Genomic DNA, 27,724 nt, shown 5'->3' with positions numbered 1-27,724 from the left:
TTACATCCCCTATTGTTAGTAGCCGGTGCAAGATTTTGAGTCACGCATTCGGCATCAAAATCTATGTTGGGTTTAAATAGACATATTCTAAACATTAAGATGTGGCTATGAGTTATTCACCATGAAAATAGACAAAGAGACAGAGAGACAGAGGAAAGAGGAGAGACCAGAAGAAGAGAGAAGAAAAGAGAAAGACACCATGGGTTTTGTTGTTTATCGATTGTAACCGGTTAACAAATCTTTTTGGTGGACAGCCCAGATCAAAAAGGAAAATCCAATGGCTCATATTAATTTATGTATGGTACATAAATACAACCATTTGCTTACTGTAGTTGGACCCAAATTCTTGAGGGGAGAGTAGAACGAATCTCAATATGAGCTGATACTATGAGTATTTTATTAAACACAAATCTCACTTTTAATCCAAAATCTCACTCTTTCCCACTTCACTTTCATATATTTTAACCATTATCGACTCAAGAAATCTTTTTCAAACTTCAATTCTTCAACTCCCTAACTATTTTTCTTAATTATATTCCAAGCCTTGAATAATCAAATACACAATAAATAAAAGCCGGACTCTTTGTTTTGTGGGGGTTCTGAATCTGGGTTTGGTTTTGAATCTTCTTCTCTTCTCTTATTTATTTATGTATTTATTTTTATGGTGGCGTGAGAGTTTTCCAAAGCTATGTTGTCTCCCTTTCCATAGTGAGTGAAGTTGTCGGAAGTGGTGTTGGTGGCAACCGATGTGACAGGAGAATGAAATGGGAAGAGGATGAGTGGGCGGCTCCAAAAAATGAAGCTCACTGGAAAAAGAATGGGGCTACCGGTGACTCTATTCATTCTTCTCTCAACTCTTAGCTTTAGCTTCTTGTCACAGACTGGGCATTTGTCATTCTCCTGAGAAGCCAGCTCCATGAGTGGTACTACATACCCCCGTGCATTATGCCCAAGAACCAACCCAGGTGATGCGATAGCGATCTACCTTGCATGTCTTGCTACTCACAAACAAATACACTTGCAAGATGCTTAGTGTAGAACTCACATCCCTAATGAGGCGGTACATGACATTGTGCCCACGTTTGGCATATCCAGTTCGGACTATTTTAGCCACATACAATAAAAATAGCTATTTTAGCCACAACCGAAACCTCTTTTACGTGTTTGGTCAGCCGCTATAGGCAATGCTAAAATTACCAAATTACCCCCAATTTCATTTCCTTCAATTCATCTCTCACAAACCCATTCCAGGACCTAGGGTTTAGGGCACACGAAGAAGGAGGCGACTCAAAAGTAGAACCAGAGCGTAGAAGAATAAGAGCAGAGGGGGGTGGCCATATCTGAAGCCAATCGGAGTGTAGATCGAGGCCTACATCGCAAGCATCGTGTACTCCTTCAAACTGATCGTGAGGTAGGCAAAACTTGGTTATCTTTTTTGGGGATTTCCTTTGCTTCCACCCGTTCTTGTTTATTCTGTGGTGTCTTTGTTCATAGTCCATGTTTCTTATGTCCAATGATGATATGAACAGCTTGTCAGTTTGTTTATGCATGATTTTAGAAACGGAGAGTTAGACAACTGCTACCCATACCTTTTGCAATGTGTGTAACATATGAATTTCTCTAAGAATGTATTGGGTTTTGTGATTGCTTGATTTTTGCATTTTCGATTTGTGGAATTTGTTTTTACCTCTTTGTACCAAACAACGAAATTTCAATTCAATTTTTGTGTTGCTCCTGCAAAAGAATTTATGTTCTGAACCTTTGTTTTTTGCAAAGAAATTTCCCACATGAGTTTCTGTGTACAAATTGTTAGGTTTTTTCATGTTTTACATTTTGGTTTTTTCAGTTATTATTTCGTTCTGTATAGCAAAAATAGAAAGTGGCAACCACGCGATTGTTGCTTCTACAATTTTTTTTTTGTTCGCAACCTTTCCTTTTTTCTTGCAAATTACAGATTATCAGACCAGAAAGTTTGGCCTCTAATTATGTATTAGATGCTTGTCTCTGGTTTTTGTGCTGGAAAGTTCGTACCCACTTCCAATTTGTTGCAATTGGTTGCAATAGGGCAGTAGTTGTCATCATTTAATAATGGCGCTTTCATTTTCCACATTACTTTCTGTGTAATGTGTTGTTCTATGCGATTTGCTCGGTTATGCATTTCAGATTTTTGGAATTTTTTTGTACTTCATTTTGTGGGAAAAGGAAATGTGGCAACAAATCGGTAGTTCCTACTGCAATTTTTTTTTCATTGCCAACCTTTGCGTTTATCATGCAAATGTACGTGCTCATTTGGGTTTATGTTTTGGTGTTTGTAGTCGTACTAGTTTGAACAAAATGGAAGCCAGTTCCATTTTATGCGAAATAAGCAACGATTTTAAATTTAACTTTACTCGTTAACTACTGTTAAACAAGAAACAAAACCATTTTTAACTTTACTCGTTACCTACTGATTCATAAGTACAACGTCTCTTTGTTTTTTTTTTTTTTTTGGTTTTTTAGTACCTGTTGTGCATGCTTGTTGGGACTACGTAGCAACATTCTAGATTTTTCTGTTTGTGGCATCTGTTTTATGTTACTATATACATTTGTAAATTTTGCAAAGTACTTATTTCATACTTGTGAAGGTTAGTATCCTTCAATTGTAAGAGGCACCATTTTATGGTATTCACAAGGGCTGTACTTTCGTTGTGTATCGAACCAAATATGCTTGTCTTTAAACTTTCGTCTAAAAAATAGATAGCATACCAAACCAATTCTCTATACTACGAATTGCACTAATGTTAACAACAATTAATATTTGATATACCAAACAAAACATGACATCTGTTAAACCACACAAACTTTCGAAACCTTTCTTACGACTTGTGTAATTGTTGTAGTCATTGACACGGTCCAAAACCAAAGTATGGCTTCTTTTCCGTCAATTGCAACGTCTACTACGTGGCCACGTCGGATGTGTGCTTATGGCTACGGTCAATGTGTTGTGAAGATCTCAAAAAATCGAGGGCGTCCTTACTATGCTTGTCCTTGTCCCGTGGTGAATAACTAATTTATTTGCGGTCATAATTTTGATTCTACCTGTACCATTTGACTAATAAATTTATTATTTTCACTCATCAGCCCTATTTGAGTTGGATTGGTTAGTGTGAAGAACAAAGGAGACAGACCACGGACTACGCGTCCTCCACTAATGACATTATCATGCACTTGCGGGATGATGCCATACACATTCAACACTCGTTGTGTCTCCTAAAAACCATTATTTCTGTGTTATGTATTGTCGTAGTCATTTTGTTGTTGCGTATGTAAATGCACTTGGCATTTTGCATGCATGACTGTTGACACCTTTGCATGTAATGACTTTAATTTGTCATATGGTTTTTGTGATTACTTTGGTGCTACATTAATGAATATTATTGTGCAATGGTTCTATAGTGGTTGTGTTTGTTATGTTCACTGGTTATTTATTTGTACTGTTTAAGTGTTGGTTGGTTATACCTTGTAATGTCCCCAAGAAATTAACATATAACAACTCATCATATTCCACCAACATAATCTTCTTTTTTAATTAATAGCTTCCACTTGCAAATATGCACAAGGGACATAGAACCTCATCATTAACCTTATCACAAATCTCTAACATTTATATTCATTAAACTCAAGAGATTTACAAAATACTCCACATGCGATTATACATTCAACACTCCTAGAATATAAATCTATAGCATGTGGTGCAATAAATCAAGTACAAATTAATGCCCTCAAGGGTTACAAATTCCATGACTTATGCCCAGTTACACAAAAATCATTTTCAAACCCATACACACAAAGTCGTTGGTTTGTCAAAAATAATTATAACAAAAGAAAAAGAGCCTTATGCTCTCAAAATATATATCATGCCTGTAACTCGGCAGGATCACTACATTCTTTCCTACATAAAATCCCATAGGGTAAGCACAAAACCCAAGTAAAAAAATCTTAACAAAATATATACATTTTATACAATCTCCTGAGATGAATGCACATGCTATGCCATGTTCAAAAACATATATCTTTATCTTTTGAAACGTTTGTGCACAATGCAATCTGAGAATTTAACAATTTCAATAATTTCAATATAGTTCGAAGGGACGGTAAATACGACTCAAGTAATCCCTAGGTTGCTGTCTGCAAGTAGGGATAACAAGCACTACCAATCCCTACTTTACCGATTGCTAACCGAAAGGCACGTGGTACCTCCTCTGCGCATGTTTTCAGTCTTTTACCATGGACACTCAGGCCAACTTAACCAATACCAACTACACCCCCTATCCGGACTTACCAACGTATTTACCCCAAAACAAATCTAAAATGATCTTGTTTCACAAACAATTTCTTTTCTCAAAAACCATACTTTTCCAATGGAAGATTTTAAACCAATTGCAACAATGATAAAATGGAGTGGCAATGCTATTATGAAACAATGCATTTATAAGTTCCATTTTCAATTCCTCCACACAATCCTCCATTGTGATTAAATTTTCACATCTTTTATCAATATAACATCATAATATATTTCCAAGATATAATATAACAACATTAACAAACATGTATTCTCCACATGTTAAACATCATTTTCTAAATATTGGTTTTTCTAGACAAATCAACAATAAGCTTCAAAGTCAACAATTTTCATTTCCTCCATAAAATTCCTCATTTAATGCAACCATAGAAATTTCTCCATCATTTCTTCACATAACAATTTATTAAGCATAAAATTTACAATATCTCAACATTTTTCCAAAATCCCCAAATTCTAGGATTTCCATCAAAATAAGATTTTTGTTCTATTTTTTAAAAGATTTTTCCAAAACAACACCCACACCTTAGACCATAGCTCATTCTCTCAAAAGTTTTGAGAAAAATAGATCAAATCATCTTCTAACATCATCTAGGGTTCATCAACCCAAACCATAACTCAAGCATGCACAAAATACATCAAACCAACATAATCTTGCAAAAATATATATATAACTCAAGGATTATCCCTACCTCAAGCTTGGGAGATGAAGACGAAGAAAACCCTAGAACTAAAAGTTGGTGAAACTTGATCCAATTGGTTATCAACATAGCCCTCGTTGGCCTCTTCTATTTGGTGTAAAAAAAACCCCTCAAACTCTTGAAGATTTAAGTTAAATCTTAGAGAGAAGTTTGGATTTGGGTGTGTTTGTAGAGAGAAGAGAGAAAAAAGATGAGAGAGAGAGAGGAGTGAAAAAGTGGGTCAAACAAGTTTTTGGCATTAGTTTTGAGGAAAAGAGCATGTAATTCGAGACAGACGTGTTGAAATCTGCACAAGCGGTTTCAATTCCGCACAAGTGGATTTTTTTGCCTTGTGGGCGGTTTGCTCCAGAGATGTGCCTAGAAAATTCACCAAAAATTCGCTCGAGTGTAGACACCCCATTTTTGACCGTCTGCAAGACTTGGACGTCATCGTTTGAACACTCGATGCTTATCCATGCTTGTGTTCATTTTGAGTTCTCGGAGGTCTTGGTCGCGCGCCTTGCCTCAAGATCTCTCAACTTGTCTGTTTTGTGCTTGGTTGTGGACCAAACACTTGTGTTTTTGCTTCTAAGGGAAGAGGGTGGCTTGTTTTCCATCCCCTCAACCCACCGGCCAAGGCTTGAAGCCATCAGCCTTGTTTTCTTGCCATCGGCCAAAAGTATTGGCCGATCGGCACTATTTTTGGTCGGTCGGACCTTATGCTAGTCGATCGGCCATTTTTGGTGGTCGAACCCTGTTCATCTGCTTTATGCAGATATTTTATGCCACCTGGCACAGCTTGCATCCACAATTCACCCCCTCCATACATGTGTATGGAGGGATTTGTCCCTTGCCTTAGCTTGCTTAGGAAGCTTAGAATTTGGACTTCTATAAGAAGGGAGCTCCTTCTCCCTTCTCAGAGGTTCTGAAAAATTAGGGTTAGAGAGTTATATCTATCTATCTCTATATCTCCCTCTCTTCACATGTTTGTGTGTGTGTTTGTGCCCTAAAGGTTATTTTGTTCATGCTTTTGCACTAGAGCACCTAGTAGAACACCATCCTTGGTTGCTGAGGTCCTAAGTAGTTGGTGTTAGGGTTCTTGAGGTAATTTTGATTAGAGAAACCTGCTGGTGTTGTGTTCTTGGAGGTGTTCTTCAAGGGTGAGAAAACTTGCTTTTAATACCACATTCTTGCTTAAGCTTTTAGCTCTTCTTGCTTATTGTTTTAAGCTTAGCTATTAACTGATAAAAGTTCTATTTTTACTTTCTTTAGACCTTTGTTTAAGGTCTCTTCTTGGTTTGGGGTTGTTTACCCCCTCCAAGGCCTTGTTAGGCCTTGTTTTAGGCCATCCCTTTTGGCCTTTGTTCTTAGCTTTGCATGACCTTTCTACCACTGAAATTTAGAGGATTTTTAGTGGTGGAAAGGTGGTTTTGAGGTCTTAAATAGGAGAGGGTCATCCCCTCTCCTTGTCTTCTTGAATGCTTGCATAAATGGCTTATGTTGGTGGCTTGTATGCTTAGCTTGTTTTAGCTTTATTTCAGTGTGTATTAGGCTTTGTTTTTCCATAATATACCTCCATTTCAAGTTGGTTTGATGGCCCCTTATATGCTTCATATACTTGTCTCGCAATCCTCTTGTTTGCCTCAACATGCATCATGTTGTAACATGTCATTTTAGCATGATTTTGGCTCAACTCCTTGAAGCTTTTAGCCTTGTCTTACCATGCCAGAGCTCTATTTTGCCTTATCTTGGTCATGCTTGCATTGTTTTGTATAACCACCATGTAATCTAGCTTGTTAGCTTTGAGTGTCCAAGTCACTAGCATGCTTTACTTGGACCATTTCAACGATTTGGCATCACTCATTATGCTATTTCAGTCCATATAGTATGCTCATATACTTGCACTTATCACTCCTTTAATGTTTTAAAGAGTTGATGTCTTGTGCCTCGTGAATGGACCATTGCGTATGCCTCCATGTTTAGGCCTCTAGGATGCCATTTCAATGTGTTTTTGGTCTTGTTCTAACATGCCATAACTCTGATTTTGGTTGCTTAAATCATACCATGTTCGGTTTTGATAGGTGTAGTGTAACACCCCTTTTTTAGCCTTGCATGCTCCTTGTTTTGAGCCCACCTTTCTAGCATGTTTTGGCCTTGGCCATTGCATGTTTTAGGCTCATTTTGGCATGATTTAGGACTATTTTTTGTTATACTCGCCATATGCTCTTTGTTTTGTGTAGCTTTGGCTCAAGTCCCTTTGCTAGTCTTAGGCTTTAAGCTTTATGCATGCTATGATTATGATTATATGTGTGATTTGACATCATTTTTAACATTATTTCAGAGCATGTAGTGTTGTCACACTTGCATACTTTTCACTCTTTTAAGTGTGCTTAAGAGTTGTGTCTTCATGTGTCACGACCCAAACCCGCCCCTATGGGTTTAAGCATCGCAACCGGCCAGTAATCCGTGATTACCGAAGGCCTGCTTAACAGTAGAGACAATAATACAGAGTATAGGGGCTGGCAGAAGCCAAAACAGTAAATAAATATGTCCAATGAGCTGTGACATTCTGTATGCAAAAAGACTTTCCTGAACATATGCACATTCATTACCAAAACATATTTACAACATCTAGACAAACATCCAGGTTAGGGACCAAATCCCTTCACCATAACTATACAATCTAGTCTTATCCAGTCAGTACAAAACAGAGACAAAAAGGCCGAGTCTAAAACACCCCAAAGACAGCCTTAGCTTGAAATGACTTGGAACCTCGCAGTGAGGCACAACGGTTGGCTTGACAAAACGAGAGCTAACCCGACGCTCCTAGCTCCGGTCCGGTGCCTAGACACCTACATATATATATATATATATATATAAACAGTGAGCTATAGCCCAGTGAATAACAGTTGTGTAAAGAGGTTAAGAATGAATGTCCGTTCAGTAATTAAACAGTCATATCAGTCATTTAGAAACTATAGCAGTCATATGTGGTACATCCAATAGCAAAACAGAACAGTAGGTCTTAACAGGCCGAACAGTCAGTTGATGGCCATCATAACAATATACAGTAGTGGTTTTAACATGGGAACCGACAGAGATCTCTGTAACAGTAGCAGTAACAGTAACAGTAACAGTACAGTAACAGTAAGTTATTATGGATATCACGAGTACAGTTCATAAAAGTAGGACAAACATTCATTCAGTAAGCATTGTCATTTCAGAAAATAGTACAGTTATTTGTTCAGAAAGAGATATAATTGAACGTGTCTTTACAACATTGTTACTCACAGAGCACTGGGCTATAAGCAACTAATGAGCGTCCTCGGATGCCAACCCTATACAGTTACAGAACGAATACATACTAAGTTATACACTTGGGAATCAATAACTTAGTCCCTATCTTGACTCGGTGTGGTTTTACATCAATATCCTCATTAAGATGCCTTAAACACGGCCTAAAAATGCCTAGGATGGAAAGAGGATGCAAAGATGCACTTTAAAACACTTTTCAAAATTTTCAGAATACAGGGGTCTCGCTCGAGCGTGGCTTTCTACGCGCGAGCGGACATATAGACAAAGGATCTCCGCTCGAGCATGACTTCTTTCGCTCGAGCGGACTGTAAACTTCATGAAAAATACTGGATGCATGCAATTCACGCTCGACGGACGCTCGACCTCCGCTCGAGCGTGAGACTTAGGTCCTCGCTCGAGCGGACTGTAAAACACAAGAACTTCTGGGTACATGCATTTCACGCTCGAGCGCAACTTTCCATGCTCGAACGGAAGTGCACGACTCTGAGGGTACGCTCGAGCGTGAAGTTCTACGCTCGAGCGTGGGTCCAAAATCTGGAATTTCCAGATTCATCCCCAAGCATAAAACTCAAGTATTTAAGCCTCAAACTCGATCCTTTTGGGCCAATTTTCTGGAAAAACACTTTAAACCCATAATATAACATGTTTTGAAGATCAATTTGAGAAATCAAAGCCCAAGGATGAGTCAATAGAACACCATTTTCAAATAAACTTCATGAACAAAGTTCAAACACAACATGCATGTATTCAATTAAATTCAAAGCTTCAAATACATGGTCAAATAACTCAATCCTTCCAAAAAGATGATGGATTCTTGAACTATAATCAAAATATGAACATGCATGTAGCGAATTTCATGGAAAAGACCTCAAAACTCAAGAATGTGTACATGCATGCATGAATTCACTCTCAAATTCAACCCTTTAAACCAATTATTGACTTTAAACTCTAATTTACCATGAACCATGCAATGTACAACTCAAATGTACAAATGAGAGGATGAAATCTCTACCTTAGGTCTTGAATTCAAGGTAAAGAAGCTCAATTATGCAATTCTCTTTCAATTTCTCCTAAGTTCCAAGCCAATTTTGATGGACTCAAGTTTTCTCCAATCTCTCTCTTTCTTGCTCACAGCTTTGGTCACAAATGAGATGAGGAAATGATATAAAGTACAACCATTAAGTCCAAACAAAATGTGTAAGAAATGGCCACTCAATGGCAATTTGGTAATAAAGCCAAACTAATGTAATTTAACATTATTTAATCTAATTTAATCATTCCAAATCACATTTCAATTAAACCTACCGTAAAATCACATAAATTCTAATTAATACATAACACTAATCAATTTCTAATTCGGCCGCCGATAAGGCCTTTAATTCGCAATTCGAAATTAAAAACACGAACAGATCAATCTACGACAAACAGATAGAATGCAATTAAGATAGCACACTTATGCAATAAATTCTGAATTTTAGTCTGATCAATTACTTATCATGCTCAGTCACAGTTTAACAGTAATCAGAGGTGAGGGTTGTCACAGTCTCCCCTCTTTACAAAGAGTTTGGTCCTCCAAATTCGAATTACCTTCATTTTGGAAGAATACTGGATCCAAAGGGAACAGTTCAGGATATCTCCTCAACATATCATCTTCCCTTTCCCAAGCGGCATAAGTGCCACCGTGGTTTTGCCAATCCACTTTCACTAACGGGATTTCTTTGTTTCTCAACTTATCATCTTCCCTTTCCCAAGTGGCATAAGTGCCACCGTGTTTTGGCTCTCATTTGCTTGCTATGTGCTTTTAGAGTATGCCTCTATAGGGAATACATGTATCAGTTTACAAGTCTGAGTATCAGGCTTGCGGGCATCAGTATTTTGAGAATCAGTTATATCTGTGGGTATCAGATTCAATTTTGGGGCAGTAATTTGGGGAACAGTGATCAGTGGTCGAATACAATTATTCAGTTATGCTTATGTCTATTTTGGTGAAATTGGGTTGAGATGCTGCCTGTTTTCCCTTTCAGTTCAGAGATTCGGTTTAGAGCAACCAGTGTTCTCCTTCGCTGAGGCAAGGCAGAAAAGGGCCAGTCAAGGTTCACCAATTCATCAGACCCGTCAGCCACCAGTCACATCACCTCTGTTCAGTTCAGCAGACTCATGATGATGCAGAATTCAGAAGAAATTGTGGTCATGACAGCGGCACTAAACCAAGGAATCACCATACAGGGTGAGACCGATATTGAGATGTAACGTCCGCCCAGGTCACCTGCCGCACATCCAATCTGGGAACCTCAATTATTTCAAACCCGTGAGCCCACCACTTTTGAGCTGATGGGAATGATCGGTGATCTTCAGAGATCTGTTGCTGATCTAGCCTATGGAATATCGGCCCCACCGTCGACCATGTCATATGCCGGGAACTTCATGCCAGAAGAGCCTCCATTGTTGGGGCGAATTGTAATTGAACTCAATCAACCTGAAGCCATCCCAAGTTCCGGCAATGACACGTCGACAACAACAGGACTTCGCACTGATATAGCAACCCAAACCTTCGACCAAGCTGAGGCTAGTGGAAAGAACAAGATGGGGGCAGACACTGATCCCTATGAACAACTTTTGCAGGCTGTTGAGGCTTTAAAAGCCGGGGGACTGACCAAACAGCAAGTGCCCGCAGTTGCTACAAAAATTATGGATGACACTTTGGTCACTCAAAACGAGGGCAGTTCAAGCCAAAGGGAAAATCGGGAGAAAGACCGTTGTGCCAGAGTCATTCCTCTCAACCCTAATTCTGTATTCGGGAAAGATCAGAAAACCAAATCAACGCCTGCCGACCCCTTTGCTAGCGCGTCCAACAAAAGTCTTCAAGCCTCGAAGTATCTACCTCGAGGTCACAGGGTCTTCCATGCCCTCTATATACCTCTGTCCAAGGCTCTTCAAATCCTTGCTGAAAAAGAGCATCTCAAACCCCTCAAGCCTCGGCCTCTCCCTAGTCATCTTCCATCAAGTCATGACGCTACTCAGTACTGTGCGTACCATCAGCAAACCGGTCATAGCACCGATAATTGCTTTCGTCTTCGACACGAGGTACAAGACTTGATTGACAACGAGGTCATTCTCCCACCAAGCACAGCAAAGTCTATTGTCACTGGATCAGTGAACCTGGAGGATAATGTGATGTGATCAGGGAATGAACCACCTGCAGGCAGCACTCACTTTACTTCGGATGTGGCGTATGGCACGCACTATTTTGAGCATTTGCAGATGCTGTTTACTTTACTTTCTGACTTGGGTATTCAGTCAGTTTTGTTGTGTTGTATTGAGTCAGTCTTTTTGTACTGAGTCAGTTGGGTCTGTCTTGTTGTATCGAGTCAGTCCTGTTTTGTTAGAGTTGGGTGATTTCGGAGGTGTTACCTCAGACATCACTTTCTTGTTTTGTGTTTGTCTTTTTCTCTTTCTTTTGAGTTTATTTCTGCCTTAGAGCCAGTTGTGTCAGAAGATCTGAATGAAACAGCAGTGATTTTCACACTTTTGTGTTTATTTCTGCCTTATGCCGGTTGTGCCAGAAGTTTGAATGAAACGGCAGGGCATTTTTACCTACTTCTTCTGTGCCTTTAAGTCATTGCATTGACCTAAGTTTTTCAAAACTTTTTGAACACTGTGGTGAAAACAATAAGGAAGGAATTCCTCGGGTTTTGAAAAATTTGATCAATTGAGAAAAAGAGAGTCATGCTAAGCCCTTAATGAATGAAATCATGCTTGTTAATGTGAGTACTGAGAAGGATCCTGGCTTGATCTAGATTGTCTTCAGTACGAGCGATTTGTCGCTTTCTTAAAAGATTTCAAAAAATGTTTTGCGCCGTCCTGTGAAGACCTGTGTGGAATCGCTCTTGAGATTGTGTAGCTTAGGATCGCTCTCAGCCTTGAGACTCAACCCCTTTGCTTTCAAACCTTGAACTTAGATTCAGAATGTTCAACGGTTAACCACAATGTGAGGGCCGTGTGGCCAGAATTGAAGCAAATCCCTAAACCTGGGGTAAGTAGATCAGATGTGATCAAATGAAGCTTGCGAAGCTAGATTAGGAGCACCCCTCGAACTAGGGGCAAAAAAATGTCCGGTGTGCTCGAAGAGCCAAAGATAAATCATTCTGCAAACCAATGAAGATCGGTAAGAATGCCAAATCCCAGAGGGAAGGAAAGAATAAAGTATTACTAAAGGACAACCGAGTTCCTATACACAATGTCAGGGGCAAATCCAACCCCTATCGGATGGACTTTTACATCATCAGCGAACAACAGCCACTCTCCTGGATTCAGATGGCTTCAAGATCTCAAAACCATTTGACATGGACCAGCTACACTTTTATCCTTGAGAGGCTCGCTGGGCCGAAAATCTGGAAGAGTGACCCAGGCAAAAGTTAGAGCAAGAAAAAGAAGAAAATAAAAAGAAATGATGAAAAAAAGAAATGAAAAATTCTGAATAGAAATGAACAAAGAAAAGAAGAAATGAAAAGAATTGAGAAGAAAAGAAAACAGAGCTCGCAAGGTTGAAAACCCGAAAGGGCGGCCTTGGCAAAAGTTAGAGCGCAAAAGGAGAGGTTAATACCTAAGTGTACCTTAAACCGGAACTACGTAGGGCTTGATCCCCATGTTTGGGATACGTAGGCAACTTCATCCTGTAGTCTAGCCACAAACACTTCCAAATCGATTGTGTCCATGTAATGGTTCTGACCATCTTTGTCTTCTCTGTATCCGGAATCCGGTTGTGGTCACCACTTTGAGAACTGGTTACAGTGTGCTACGGTACTATTCAAACAAGGGGCAACTTTCCGTTGCCATATAGTGTGCCACGGTGCTGTTCAAACAAGGGGCAACTTTTCGTTGCCATGTAATGTGCTGCGGTCAAACAAGGGGCAATTTTCCATTGTTTTGGATCTGAGGTTGTGCATCTCGAGAGTAGGTTCTGTGCTCGTTAAGCAGTGGCCGTTTACAAAAATAATTTTTGAGAATTTTTACTGAGATTGACTAATTTTCTCGAAAATTATTCCTTTTTTTTTTCAAAACTGGACCTTTTCTTGGCCCCATAAAAAGGGAAAATTTTCAGTGCTCATAGCTTGACTTGCATGATTTTAAATCAGAAAATCGAACAAGTGTGTTAATCTAACTCTCATATTGGTCAAAATTGTTTTAGTAGAAAACCAAAACAAAAATGGTCAAAATGATGAACTAGGGACATAGTTGAGTCAGGCTTCCTGTCTTTTCTTCGGTGTCAACATGCTTGCCAAGAAGGGCATCATACCTGCCAGAAAGGGCACAACTGAGGGTAACAATGAAGGGCTGAAAGCTCTCTCATCCTCCGAGCAACGAGGTATCAAGCCAAGTGCGAAGCACGAACCGAGATGGATCAAAATACTCCACCCCCTCACCCGGGGCATCAACTAAATGTCACCGGAGGAAATAGCCACGAGCTGAATATGCTGGGCATGAACCCACAACCTTCCTGTTTATCCATCAACCACCTAGGGGAGGGATAAAAAAAAATCAGAGAGATTGAAGAATAGAGAGATGTGCGTTGAGAGAAAAAGTAAGAAAAGGGTTTTGAGAGAAAAACTGAGCCTGAGGGTTAAGTGATGTCAGAATCACAAATAAGAAAGGGTGGGAAACAATACCCGGAGAAACTGGCTCCTCATGATCTGAGAGATCTCTTGTCTTTGTAATATGTTTGAGTGTCGTGTTGGTTGTGTTATTTTTCTCGATTCTTGTTTTGAGTCGTTTCGAGTGTTACTCAATGTGTTTAGGTTGTTTACCTTTTGTTTGTCTTTGTTGAGTCATTTTGACTATGGTCGGTCGTAGGCTCAATACTCAGTTGAGAGCTCATTTCTCGATTTCAAAAATGAATCGTTTTGTGCTCAGAGTGCTGTGTCATTCTCTGCATTTGTGCAAAATAGAATTTGTTCTTTCATAAAACTGCAGGATTCAACCAAGGTCATGTTAGAACAGTAGAACCAGGACCTGTCTGAAGCTACATAGGTTCTGGACTACGAAGCAAAAGAAAAGAGGGAAAATTTAGAACATCTGAGTTTGTTTCAACTTTTGCATGTTCCGTTTTCGCATCCTGTCTGTTTAGATTGAGCCGTTTGTTCAGAATTTACCGTGTGCAGAATAAATTGAGTACTATGTTATGAGCTGTATGTTCAGAGTGAGCAGTGCGTTGTATGAGTCGTGTGCCAAGTAAACCAAGTACTGTGTTATGAGCTATGTGTCAGAGTGAGCAATGTGTTCAGAATGAGCTGTGTGTTCCCATGTGTTCAGTATGAGCTGTGTGTTTAGAGTGAGCAGTGTGTTCAGAATGAGCCGTGTGCAAAATAAACAGAGTACTGTGTTATGGGCTGTGTGTTCAAAGAAACAGAGTACTGTGTTATGGGCTGTGTGTTCAGAATGAGCAGTGTTCAGAATGGGCTGTGTGTTCAGAGAAACAGAGTACTGTGTTATGGGATGTGCGTTCAGAATGAACAGTGTGCTGTACGAACTGTGTGTTCAAAGTGAATCAAATACTGTGTTGACTGTCTCAATATTAGAATCACGATTAGGAGTGCTCTCCCTAAGCACTTGTTTCTGCCAAAGGCATCTTGGCTGTGTTTGCAATGAGTTCCTAGGAGATCAACTGCGACGGTGAAAACTAAAGTTCGAATGGTTGTTGCCTAGAACACAAAGGTTTGGAATTTCTAAGACTAAAGTCTGGTTTAAATACCCAGGGGTGTATCCCCGGCTTGAAATTTGTATGGAAGCCCCATAGATTGAGGTAGCGGGTATGTACCTCAATTCTGAATACTGAATCAACCTAGTCTGCCACCGCGTTGGAGAATAGAGAAAGTTGTGAGTATGATCAGGAAGAAAAGCGGCATTCGTGGTTTCCCCAACAGACGTTGCTCCTTGTCAGCATTTCTAGACCTTTGTACTATGAGTTGAAGGTAAGAGTTCGAAGAACACAATGGGAGATCCCAATCAGAGTAGAGCGGTTGATCACCACTCACCCCATGAGAGAAGTTCCAGTTCAGTTTGACTGATACCTTCCTCCTCTCGTGTTTGGCGCCCGTTTGGATACCTTTCTCCTCTCGCATAAGACGCGCTTGGACGTATTCGCATCCCTCTCTGGTCTAGGAGACCTTAAATACTCTGAAGGTGCAATTCCTTTGGTGTTTGTCGTGCCCGAACGCCTTCTGGTGGGCTGGTATAGAAACCTGTCTGTGTTTGTTGTGAGTTCCTAAGAGATCAACTGAGATGGTGAAAACTAGAGTTCAAATGGCTCATGCCTAGAACGCAAAGGTTCGGGATTTTCGAGACTAAAGTCTAGTTTGAATACGCAGGGGTGTATCCCCAGCTTTAAATCTATGTGGAAGCCCCATAGGTTGAGGTAGCGGGTATGCACCTTAATTCTGGATACTGAACCAACCTAGTCTGTCACCCTGTTGGAGAATAGGGAAAGCTACAACCATAGCCTGGGAGAAAAGTAGTACTTGTGGTTCAACCGAGAAGAAGGGGAAGATTCCCACATCAGCATGAGGTAGGACATTGTTGAGGAAGGTCATTGCCAATTGCCCCTGTAAGGTACCTTCACTTCCTAACTACTACATCATCTAGTATATCTATTGCATTGTACATAGCATTTATTGCATGCATGCACTGCATATCCATTGTATCGCTTGCGCCTTTCCATGTTAAGCTTAGTCTGGTATGTGCCCATACTTTTTGCGTTAAAGCATGGTTATGTGATTATGTGTACGCGCCAATTCCACTAAGGGAATTGTGGTTTGAGGGTGACGGCACCATTTCTGTGTTAAACGTGGTTTGTTTGTGTCCATGCCTTTTCTAGGCAAAATGTGGTTTGGCCGCGCACCTTATCCACTCCATCCATTGCATTTTAGCTATTACATTGCATTGTACATAGCATTTATCGCATGCATTCACTGCATATCCATTGTATTGTTTGCGCCTTTCCATGTTAAGCTTAGTCTGGCATGTGCCCATACTTTTCGCGTTAAAGCATGGTTATGTGATTATGTGTACGCGCCTATTCCATTAAAAGAATTGTGGTTTGAGGGTGACGGCACCATTTCTGTGTTAGACGTGGTTTGTTTGTGTTCATGCCTTTTCTAGGCAAAATATGGTTTGGCCGCGAGCCTTATTCACTTCATCCATTGCATTTATTGTATTGTACTTTGTTTTGTTGTATTTAGCATTTAGGATTACGATCTTTCCTCAGCAGATCATTCCTCACTTGTATCATACCACCCAATTACTTGTACTTTGTAGTCTCTCTGCAAAACACATAGTTTTGCATATGCTCGCACCCTTTTTACGTTAAAACACGGTTCTGTTATGTGTAAGCATCCATGCTGGGTTGAGGCCAGTACTGTGGATGTATGCACTTAGCCTGTGTTAGGCGTCGTTCGGCTCGTGCCCACTGCCTTTTCTGTGTTAAAAGTAGTCTGATGTTTCATCTCCATCCCTTTATGATATTTGTGTGGTTTTGTACTGCTTATGGTTTGATCATCTCAAATACATTGCATACCATTTGCATTGCTTCGTTACATTGTATATCATTTACACTGTTTTGTTATATTGTGCATGCATTTTATCACGCTATCTTGAGCTCCTCATATGTACATGTTAGTGCATTGCATTTCACTCGCGCTATCTTGCGCATCGCACTGTTTTGTGCATTGCATCGCGCTATCTTGCGCACCTTACCTGCATTTGTTAGTGCATTACATTGTCATGAACACTTAGAATGCATTGTTTTGCATCCCTTTCTGCATTGTTATGCGTTACACTTAGTTTGCATTGTTTTGCATCCTCTATAACTAGCATTGTCTTGCTCGTCATGTGCATTGTTTTGTACCCCCTATAACTTGCATTGTCTTGCTCGTTATGTGCATTGTTTTACACCCCCCTATAACTTGCATTGTCTTGCTCGTTATGTGCATTGTCTTGCACTCCCTACTAACTCGTGCATTATCTTGCACCCTCTACTAACTCGTGCATTGTTTTGCAAACTATCTAACTTGCATTGTTTTGCAAACTATCTAACTTGCATTGTTTTGCAATCAATCTAACTTGCATTGTTTTGTAACCTATCTAACTTCCATTGTTTTACAACCTATCTAACTTGCATTGTTTTGCAAACCCATCTAACTTGCGTTGTTTTGCACTTCTCTTACTTATATTGTTATGTACATCTTTAACTTGCGTTGTCTCGCACGTTACTTGCATTGTTATGCACACTTCACTCGCGTTGTCACGCACTTCTCACTTGCGTTGCTATGTATGTTTCTAACGATATTGTACCTATTAAGTTTCTTTCTTTTGCAGGCACGATATTGTATGTACGGTTCATTTGAGGCTGGCGCGACCAGGCGAACCGAACAAGTATTATACATTTTCTGCGTGAGACATAGCGAGAATTGAATAATTCTCTTACATCCTTTCTGCATGTAATGTAGTTTGGTTCGAATTCGCTTGCTTAAAACTGTTGCATGTTATGCTTCATTACAGCTCCCTTTGCATGATCATAAGTTATGTTCGGCACCGTGCATGTCCTTTCCATTTTGCCCCTGCCTTCGGGCGCATATCTTTGTTATCTTGTATACTTGTCTAAGTCTTCGGCCTCGTCAAAAATGGGTCGTCTCTGGACTTTGACATTCACTCCCATCATTTTTATGACTTTCGAGTTCTGTCAAAGAGGGGCAACTGTAGAGACCCCATTTTGACCGTCCTGAAGACTTGCACGTCATCGTTTGAACACTCGATGCTTATCCATGCTCGTGTTCGTTTTGAGTTCTTGGAGGTCTCGGCCGCGCGCCTTGCCTCAAGATCTCTCAACTTGTCTGTTTTGTGCTTGGTTGTAGACCAAACACTTGTGTTTTTGCTTCTAAGGAAAAAAGGATGGCTTGTTTGCCATCCCCTCAACCCACCGGCCAAGGCTTGAAGCCATCGGCCTTGTTTTCTTGCCATCGGCCAAAAGTGTTGGCCGATCGACACTATTTTTGGTCGGCCGGCCCTTATGTTGGTCGATCGGCCATTTTTGGTGGCCGAACCCTATTCATCTGCTTTATGCAGATATTTTATGCCAGCTGGCACAGCTGGCATCCACAATTCACCCCCTCCATGTATGGAGAGATTTGTCCCTTGCCTTAGCTTGCTTAGGAAGCTTAGAATTTGGACTTCTATAAGAAGGGAGCTCCTCCTCCCTTCTTAGAGGTTCTGAAAAAATTAGTGTTAGAGAATTGTATCTATCTCTATATCTCCATCTCTTCACATGTTTGTGTATGTGTTTGTGCCCTAAAGGTTGTTTTGTTCATACTTTTGCACTAGAGCACCTAGTAGAACACCATCCTTGGTTGCTGAGGTCCTAAGTAGTTGGTGTTAGGGTTCTTGAGGTGATTTTGATCAGAGAAACCTGCTGGTGTTGTGTTCTTGGAGGTGTTCTTCAAGGGTGAGCAAACTTGCTTTTAATACCCCATTCTTGCTTAAGCTTTTAGCCCTTCTTGCTTATTGTTTTAAGCTTAGCTATTAACTGATAAAAGTTCTATTTTTACTTTCTTTAGACCTTTGTTTAAGGTCTCTTCTTGGTTTGGGGTTGTTTACCCCCTCCAAGGCCTTGTTAGGCCTTGTTTTAGGCCATCCCTTTTGGCCTTTGTTCTTAGCTTTGCATGACCTTTCTACCACTGAAATTCAGAGGATTTTCAGTGGTGAAAAGGTGGTTTTGACATCTTAAATAGGAGAGGGTCATCCCCTCTCCTTGTCTTCTTAAATGCTTGCATAAATGGCTTATGTTGGTGGCTTGTATGCTTAGCTTGTTTTAGCTTTATTTCAGTGTGTATTAGGCTTTGTTTTTCCATAATATACCTCCGTTTCAAGTTGGTTTGATGGCCTCTTATATGCTTCATATACTTGTCTCGAAATCCTCTTGTTTGCCTCAACATGCATCACGTTGTAACATGTCATTTTAGCATGATTTTGGCTCAACTCCATGAAGCTTTTAGCCTTGTCTTACCATTCTAGAGCTCTATTTTGCCTTGTCTTGGTCATGCTTGCATTGTTTTGTATAACCACCATGTAATCTAGCTTGTTAGCTTTGAGTGTCCAAGTCACTAGCATGCTTTACTTGGACCATTTCAATGATTTGGCATCACTCGTTATGCTATTTCAATCCATATAGTATGCTCATATACTTGCACTTATCACTCCTTTAATGTTTTAAAGAGTTGATGTCTTGTGCCTCGTGAATGGACCATTGCGTATGCCTCCATGTTTAGGCCTCTAGGGTGCCATTTCAATGTGTTTTTGGTCTTGTTCTAACATGCCATAACTCTGATTTTGGTTGCTTAAATCATACCATGTTCGGTTTTGATAGGTGTAGTGTAACACCCCTTTTTTAGCCTTGCATGCTCCTTGTTTTGAGCCCACCTTTCTAGCATGTTTTGGCCTTGGCCATTGCATGTTTTAGGCTCATTTTGGCATGATTTAGGACTATTTTTTGTTATACTCGCCATATGCTCTTTGTTTTGTGTAGCTTTGGTTCAAGTCCCTTTGCTAGTCTTAGGCTTTAAGCTTTATGCATGCTATGATTATGATTATATGTGTGATTTGACATCATTTTTAACATTATTTCAGAGCATGTAGTGTTGTCACACTTGCATACTTTTCACTTTTTTAAGTGTGCTTAAGAGTTGTGTCTTCATGCCTAGGTGATAGGCCAATTAGTATGCATGTTTGTATATGCTTTTGTCCCTCATTTCTTAGCATTTTGGCCACTGATTTAGGCATGTTTGAGAGTTGTCCATGTTGGTTTAAGTCCATTTTCGCATGTTGTTGCATGCTTGCCTTGCATGTTGTTGCATACTTGGCCTATTGCATGTTGTTGCATGCTTAGGTTATATTGCATTTGGCATGCCTTTTGTTAAGTTGCTTTGCATGTTTGCATGCTAGTCCCATTGCATGTTGTTGCATGCTTATCATTGGTATTGTTGTTGCATGCCTATTACATTGTAACGCTTGCATGATTATGTTACTTTGTTAAGTTCATCATGTATGTATTGCATTGGTCTAAATATACTTGTCCCTTTACATGTTGTCACACGTTTGCCTCACATGTTGTTGCATGTTTGTCATTGGCATTATTGTTACATGCCTTGCATGTTTACTTATTTAGGTTGTATGCCTATTGCACATTGCTTGCTTACATGCTCATGTTGCATTAGCTTGCTTGCATGCCTAGGTTGCATAGCACTATGCATGCATCCCTTGCCTTTTGATCAAGCATGATAGAGGGTAGGGCCCCTTATGTGTTGTGTGCATTTCATTTGATATAAATTGCACACTTGGCTCCTTTGGCCATCATGAATTGAAATGCATGATTGGTGGTCCGAGGGTCAAGAAACATACTCCATTGAGCTCATGACATGATAGGGAGGGTGGTTGTGCATACATTGTCTTGAAAATGCATTGCTATGCTCTGTTTGTCCTCTGCTACAGCAAAACAGCATTCTGCAGGAAGATATGGCCGATCGGCCATCTTCAATGCCAATCGACTACAAACATCTGTCCGAGAGCCATACTTTTGGTCGATGATCCTATCTTTTGGCCGATGGCCTCCCAGAATGTCCACAAGGTGGTTCAGAAGTGTCACAAAGGTTGGCACAATTTTCAGAGGTACAGAACAGTGCAAACAGAGGCAACATGTGGCATGGCAACGGATTTCCGAGCAAAGCCGACCGAACATGCATGCATCCCTCTTCCCGAGGCTGTTTTACTGTTTTCATAGCTTAATTGATTCGTTTAATTAGTTAAGTATTGTGTAATAATTAATTAGCTTGTTAGTTAGTTAATTAGTTAATTTGTATTATTCTTTTAGTCCCTCCGTCGAGAGGGCACAATCTTGTAATAAGCGTGCGTGTGTGTGAATGTCTTCCAACCCCATGTCTTTCTCCCTTTTACTTACCTGCTTTTGATGGTTAGTTCTAGGTCATATTTCAATTAGCATCCTTATGCTATGCATGTTTGCATCATTCATCTGTATTACATGCACTAGGCTCGACGTATCATACTAACTGCATTGTATTTCAATTCCAAGTTGAATACATGTATCGAATTGTCACATCTCATATGCCATCTTAGAATAGCCGAGCCTATTTCTAGTTGCATTTTGCATGCGATGCATTAGCCATTTTAACATGAACTAGGATCATGCATTGATTTCTAACTAGTTCTCTATTTTGGCTTGGAGTACACTTTGAGTGTTTACACTTTAGCATACTGCATGTGTGTTATCGATTGCCATGAAAGCATGCTTGCCATGAGGCTAATTGCTTATATGATATAACTGCCTAAATGCTTGTGGGTGAAGGTTGGATTACTTGAATTGGAACAATTCATCAAATCCGCATTTTAGTCTACTTGCAAGTAGCAAACTTCAAAACATTTTCAAACAAATAGATATGCGATGCTTCATTCCAAATTAGGTGATCTAGTCTATACTTGTTTGCTGTGTGCATCATGTAGTAATTCTAGCTAATTAACCGGAATAAGAACGCATGTGTTTTCAAAAACAAGATATCATACTTAGTACAGGCCGATCTTTGATCAGGCGAGCGAGGGTGCTCATAGATGACCTTCCCCTCTCGTACCCAAGTTCCCGAGCCGAGACAACTTTGGTGATGACGGACACATGGCCTTAGGCACGAGTCAGGGTTTCCTAAATTTCTCCAAAAATAAAATATTTAGGTGGCGACTCTGTATCTAGCAAAGCAGTCCATGTTTGGCACTTCTTTACAAAAATCAGTTTTTCAAAACGATTTGCCGGATTTGAACTCTTTGGTGATTTATCAATCTCACATTGCACATTGTGAGATCAGATTAAGAACAGTGACATTGAGTCCGAACTGTAGCATGAAGCCCAAGGGCGCGTCTACATCGAGCAGTAACCAAAATCCGCTTGAGCATTTTTTTGCCCAGAAGGCTCTGAAAATCCTGTGTTGATTCACTTATGCGGTTTCTAGATCCGCACAAGCGGTTTTGCCTAGAAAACTCAGAATTTGATTTTGTACTCCGAAACAAGTTCCAATGCCCAAAACCCAAAATACCCAAAAAAGTTAAAAGAGGTTAAGTAAGAGTAGAAAAGAAATCTCAATGACCCAATACAGTAAATAACACACCGAAAGTAATGCACACTACCCTACTACACAATACTATTCGAGTTCAAGACCCGGGACATCACATACCTTCATTTCAATTTCATGGTTTATTGGTTATACCTTGTTTGCAATTATGTTTCCAGGAGGACCAAATGTTGTTCATATTATTCATTGGCATTTAATTTTTACTTGTGTTGAATTTGGTCCGTAAATTACTTCTTCTTGTCATGTCTTCATGGTTAGTCGTAATGGTTTCCACACGTACTTCTCCTCATAACCCTTCCAAAAACAAATGGATTGGTTGGGTAGGGTCTAACAGTGTTGACAAAACACAGCCTTTGCACAAAACATCCTAGGATAGTGAATTAACAAGGATTTTCTTACAGCTTATTTGCAATGAGATTTTGAAAGGGAATCGTCCATTCCTTGTGCTGAACCAAACTGGGAACAAGTCTTTGGTAAAAAGATTTGAAAAAAAAAATTGGGAAAAAGCATGGTTTGAAACAGTTGAAAAACAAATATATGAGTCTGAAAAAAGAATGAACTACTTAGACGAAGTTGATGGATGCTAGCAAAGAAATTACTGGGATTGGATTTGATAGTGAAACTAGTTTGTTTAAGGAGTTGGATGCATGGTAGGATAAGATGGAATTGGTAACTCATTTTTTTTGGCTGAATTTTTTTTTTGTTGGTTGTTCGATATCTCCATATTCTGGTTTGCAACAGCTGTGTACTTTTTTTCAGACAAACAAGGCATACGCGAAGTTTAGGACAAAAACTTTGGAGCACCGTGACTTGATGAAGACGGTCTTCACAGGAGTTGCAGTAACGGGTAAACATCATTGGACCCCAAAAGAGAAAATTGATGAACCTGCTGTGGTTTCATCAGATTCTGTAGAGAGTTTAGGTTTGCACCTATTCGTTGATTCGATCCCGCATGTGTAGCCGACGTGGAGGCTGAATCGTCAATGAAAGTTAGTGACATAGGGGAAAAAGGAAACGGACTCCAACCGCAAGTTGTGGAAAGTCAAAGAAGCCGACAAGTGGTCCGTCAATTATAGCTGAAAGCATGAACAACTTGACAAATGTGGTTCAAATCCAAAATCAACAAGTCACTGTCAAGTACGTGACTAGTAACGAATCACTATACACAATTTCTGAGTGCATGGAGCATCTGAAATGCATTCCTTCCCTTCTCGATACGCCACTATTCCACTTTGCATTGTCACCGATGGACAAGGTAGATTACCGGGAGGTGATGATGTGCCAGCCCGATGATGACCATATTATAGGGTGGTTGTCGCAGAAGCAGATGCAAAGCAGCGTTGTTGTGCCTTTTGCGAACCTCTTCAGTGCTCGATGGGTTTGATGGTTGTTGAATTGTGCACTGGGTTAGGTTTCCAGGCATCCTCATGTTTGAAATTAATGGCTATGTGTCGTTATAATAAACACAAAATTGCTTTCGGTGTTTTGTTCCTTTTTTTTTTTTTTTGTGGTCGGTATGTTGTGGGTTGAACAAGAATTATGTTTGGTTCATAATAATATTGATGCAACTTTGTAGAGAACATAGGGTAGCAGTTTAATTATGTTAGTTATTTTTTTCTCGTATCTTCCGTTGTGTGGGAAGTAAAAGCAACAATTTCATGGTTTATATTATGAAGTAGCAACAGTTTCATTGTTTATTTTGTTTTCTTTTCTGCACTACATTGAGTTGGTTTTTTGGTTTCCTTGGTTATGGTGGTAAAGAAGCACTATAATGGTCACAAAATGTCCTCACCACTTTATTACATTATCCCATGCCAATCACAGGTCAACTAATTTGAACAGTGGATATGTTGTAGGTCTCACTGCATTCGTCGTAATGAAAGACGGGGAAGGTAGCAACAAAGACGGGTTCATGGAAATGCTAAATGAAATGGCAATACAGCTGCAACAACAAAATAATTGGACATTCCTTGAAGCATGTTGGTATGTTCAAGGGTATTATGAAAAACACTTGTGTAAAATGTTAGAAATGGTTTTGGGAAAAACATAATTTTTCCTAAACTTTAGTCTATTTTTTAGGTGGGACCCATGCGCCAAGGTTGGTCGGTGAAAGTGGTAACACGTTCTATGCCGCGTTGTGATTCACGTAGTATATTTGGTTGCTCAAAACCATTATTGGGTGAATGGGAAATTGAAGCCAAAGTGAGCTCCATGGAAATGGAGTTTTGGTAGAAATTTCTTAAAATTTTGAATAAAAGCTTGTCTCACATTAGTTTGGTGGGCAAATTTTTTGTGGGTTTATAAGGCATGGGTTTGTAACTTGGAGAGGGCCCCAAGAGGTACCCTAAGTTTGTAGAAGGGAGAGGTTATGTGCAAATTGGGCTAGACCCATTGGACCCAAAAATAAACACACACCCGCGCGCCGCTGTCCGTCCAGTTGGTAGGGCGGGCTGGGCTGGGCGCGGGTGCGTGGTGTGAGGTTAGGTTGAGCTTGCCCGCCCAATACTTATCTTTTTGGGCTAAAAGCATTTGAATTTAATTTTATTTTTTGGTAAAATAAAATCTGTCCAGTTTAATTTCAATTTTTGAATTCAAATTTGTTTGCACCTCTTCAGAATTTCTGTACAGGTTTCTATTTGTCTATCTATCCGAATAGATTCAGTTCAAACCCATATCTGTTCAAAATTCAAACTGAATAGGTTTGTGTCTGTTCATTTAAACCGAACAGGTATGGTACCTGTTCAAACAGGTTTGCTACCTGTTTAATTCAAACTGAAAGGCCACCATTCCATCTATAAATAGGCAGTCCTTCACTTGGTTTTTTCACTGAATTTTTGTCCCAAAATTTTGCTTGCTCTCTCTATATTTTGCTGCATTATTTTTCTTGTGAGAAAGAGTGTAAACACAAAGTGTGTTCGTTGTGCGAATAATTTGTAGTGCTGCTATTATTTGTAGTTGATCATTTTATCTTAGGAGATAGACGTCCACAATCTGAAAGCACCGTGGAGAGGATGAATCTGTCTTAAGGACACAGTGTTAAACACTGGGTTTGATCAAAAAATTTGTTCGACAAATTAATAAGGTAAGTAATTAATTTATTTTTTAGTTTTATTATTTTTTCTGTTTCAGATTTTTATTTTATTTTTGTAACAAAATAAAAATTTGTTTTATTTATTTTTTTATATTCCGGTTTGATTTTTGTAATCAAACAATCTCTCTTGTTTCCTTTATTTCTTCTGTATTCCGTTTGTTGTTAAGTACACAAACATAATTTATTTTTTTAATACAGTGAAGATTGTCCAACATAAAACTCCATGTAGAACTTCTATTTTGACCGGACATGCATGGATAACCAAACTGTATGCAGGCCACGTCAGTCATTTTGAATAAAATGTTTGTATGCCGAAGGACATGTTTTCATCGTTGTGTGATTTTGATTTAACAGTACCCCAACGTGAATGCAAGAAAGCGTTGCAATGTTCATCCACGTGTTGAAAGGGTTTAACAATCGAGAAATCTAGGAACGCTTTCAACATTCGAGGGAGACTATGTCACGCCACGTGCACAATGTATTAGAGATGATGAATGAGATTACTGTTGTGCATTGCAAGCCAACATATAATCAACATGATCTACATCCATACATATGGTCAAAATGGAAATACCTACCTTTCAAGGTACCATTTCGAAATCTTAATTTAATTAGTTTATTCAAGTGTTCGAAATTAATATTAATAACAAAATAAAAATTATGTGTAATTATTCATGGTCATGGGAAAACGCATGGGTTTAATGTGTACAAAACAACTGACCTTTCATATTAGTTTTTTGGATAAGGCATTGAATTTACCGAAAAATACATTAAAGTTTTGTTAATGACATTGATGGTGTTTGTTCAAAATTAAAAACTTTAATAGGAAGTAGTTAAAAAAAAATACAAATGTTACAATGTGCGTACGCATGAAAATTTAATTGTTTGAATCTATTACCAATATCATGTAATAGGGAAAAATTCGACAGAAACGCGTCAATGTCGACATGTGAAATTCAAGTTTATGTGTAAAAACCATTGTTTATATTTATTACGAAATGGGTTCGTACGGGAAATTATGGCATAAATGCCATTAATGTAGATTTTGTTGTTGGCAGGACTGTATCGGAGCTATAAATGGCACACATGTTCCTGCGAAGGTTACGGGGCTTGAGGCTGCTACATATTTTGGCAAAAAAAATTGTCACACGCAAAATATCATGGCTGTGTGCGATTTTGACATGTGTTTCATGTTTGTGTCACTTGGATGGGAAGGAAATATGCACGATAGTCGCATCTTCAACAAAATAATCACCAATGAGAATGTACCGTTTCCGCACCCTCAAGAAGTTATGATAAAAAACGCATACATGTGTGTATTTATATATAAAAAACAAAATGAAACCTTGCCGCGGTATCTATTGCATTCATGTAGGCAAATATTTTCTTGTTGATGTTGGCTATCGAAACCGCACAGGTTACCTCGCACCATTCAAAGGCAGCCGTTATCACCAACAAGAATTTCGCGACCAAAGGTCTAGGAGTTCAGCAAACCCGAGGGAATTATTTGACAAGTTTCATGCGTCGTTACGGAGTGTCATGGAATGAACATTTGAGGCATGGAAAAATCGATGGGAGTTTATTCGAAATATGCCTCAGTATGACTTCGCATCTATGCAAGTACAGTTAGTTAGTGCCTCAATGGCTTTACATAACTATATAGGTAAAAGAACTAAAAATCAAACGACTGTTAGCCCCATCATAACCGAGGAAGACGCTATTGCAGTAGTAAATGGCATACCCGAAGCTGCACATAGAGAAGATGGTTTAATGGTTGGGGATGATGACCCCCATATGGCAACGGTGCACCTTCACATAAGAGACAAGCTGGTGTACATGCACAACCATAAAATGTTGGGAAACATATAGTCCAACTACTAAATGTATTTGTGAAATATTATTCATCCACAGCCGCCAATTTGGTGTATACAAGGGTGTACAATATGTTAGTTATTGCTCTATGTCATATTTATGTATTATGTAGGTAAAATTGTGTACCATTTACAAGATTAGAAAATAGTACGAATGTAATGTAGAAGCGCAATGCAATTTGTTGGTGTGGATTGTAGTAATATTGTACGTAGTAATATTTACAAATAGGATGTCATTTGTTGTGAAACAG

General features: G+C 39.4%; 1 long non-coding RNA gene across 2 annotated transcripts; it reads left to right on the top strand.

The window, feature by feature from the left end:
- The first annotated feature begins 1,265 nt into the window (after window positions 1-1,265).
- LOC145792412 (uncharacterized) lies at window positions 1,266-27,724 on the top strand. 2 transcript variants are annotated; one of them, XR_014331817.1, is made up of 5 exons: window positions 1,266-1,411; window positions 24,368-24,494; window positions 24,591-25,593; window positions 25,957-26,188; window positions 26,661-27,723. It is a non-coding gene; the product is annotated as an uncharacterized LOC145792412 (long non-coding RNA). The 2 variants fall into 2 exon arrangements; XR_014331816.1 differs by having other exon boundaries at window positions 24,368-25,593; window positions 26,661-27,724.

This window comes from Camellia sinensis, chromosome 6 (genome assembly GCF_055761805.1).
Source record: "Camellia sinensis isolate YWXY chromosome 6, ASM5576180v1, whole genome shotgun sequence".
NCBI lineage: Eukaryota > Viridiplantae > Streptophyta > Magnoliopsida > Ericales > Theaceae > Camellia > Camellia sinensis.
This window is presented reverse-complemented; position numbering and strand designations above follow the sequence as displayed.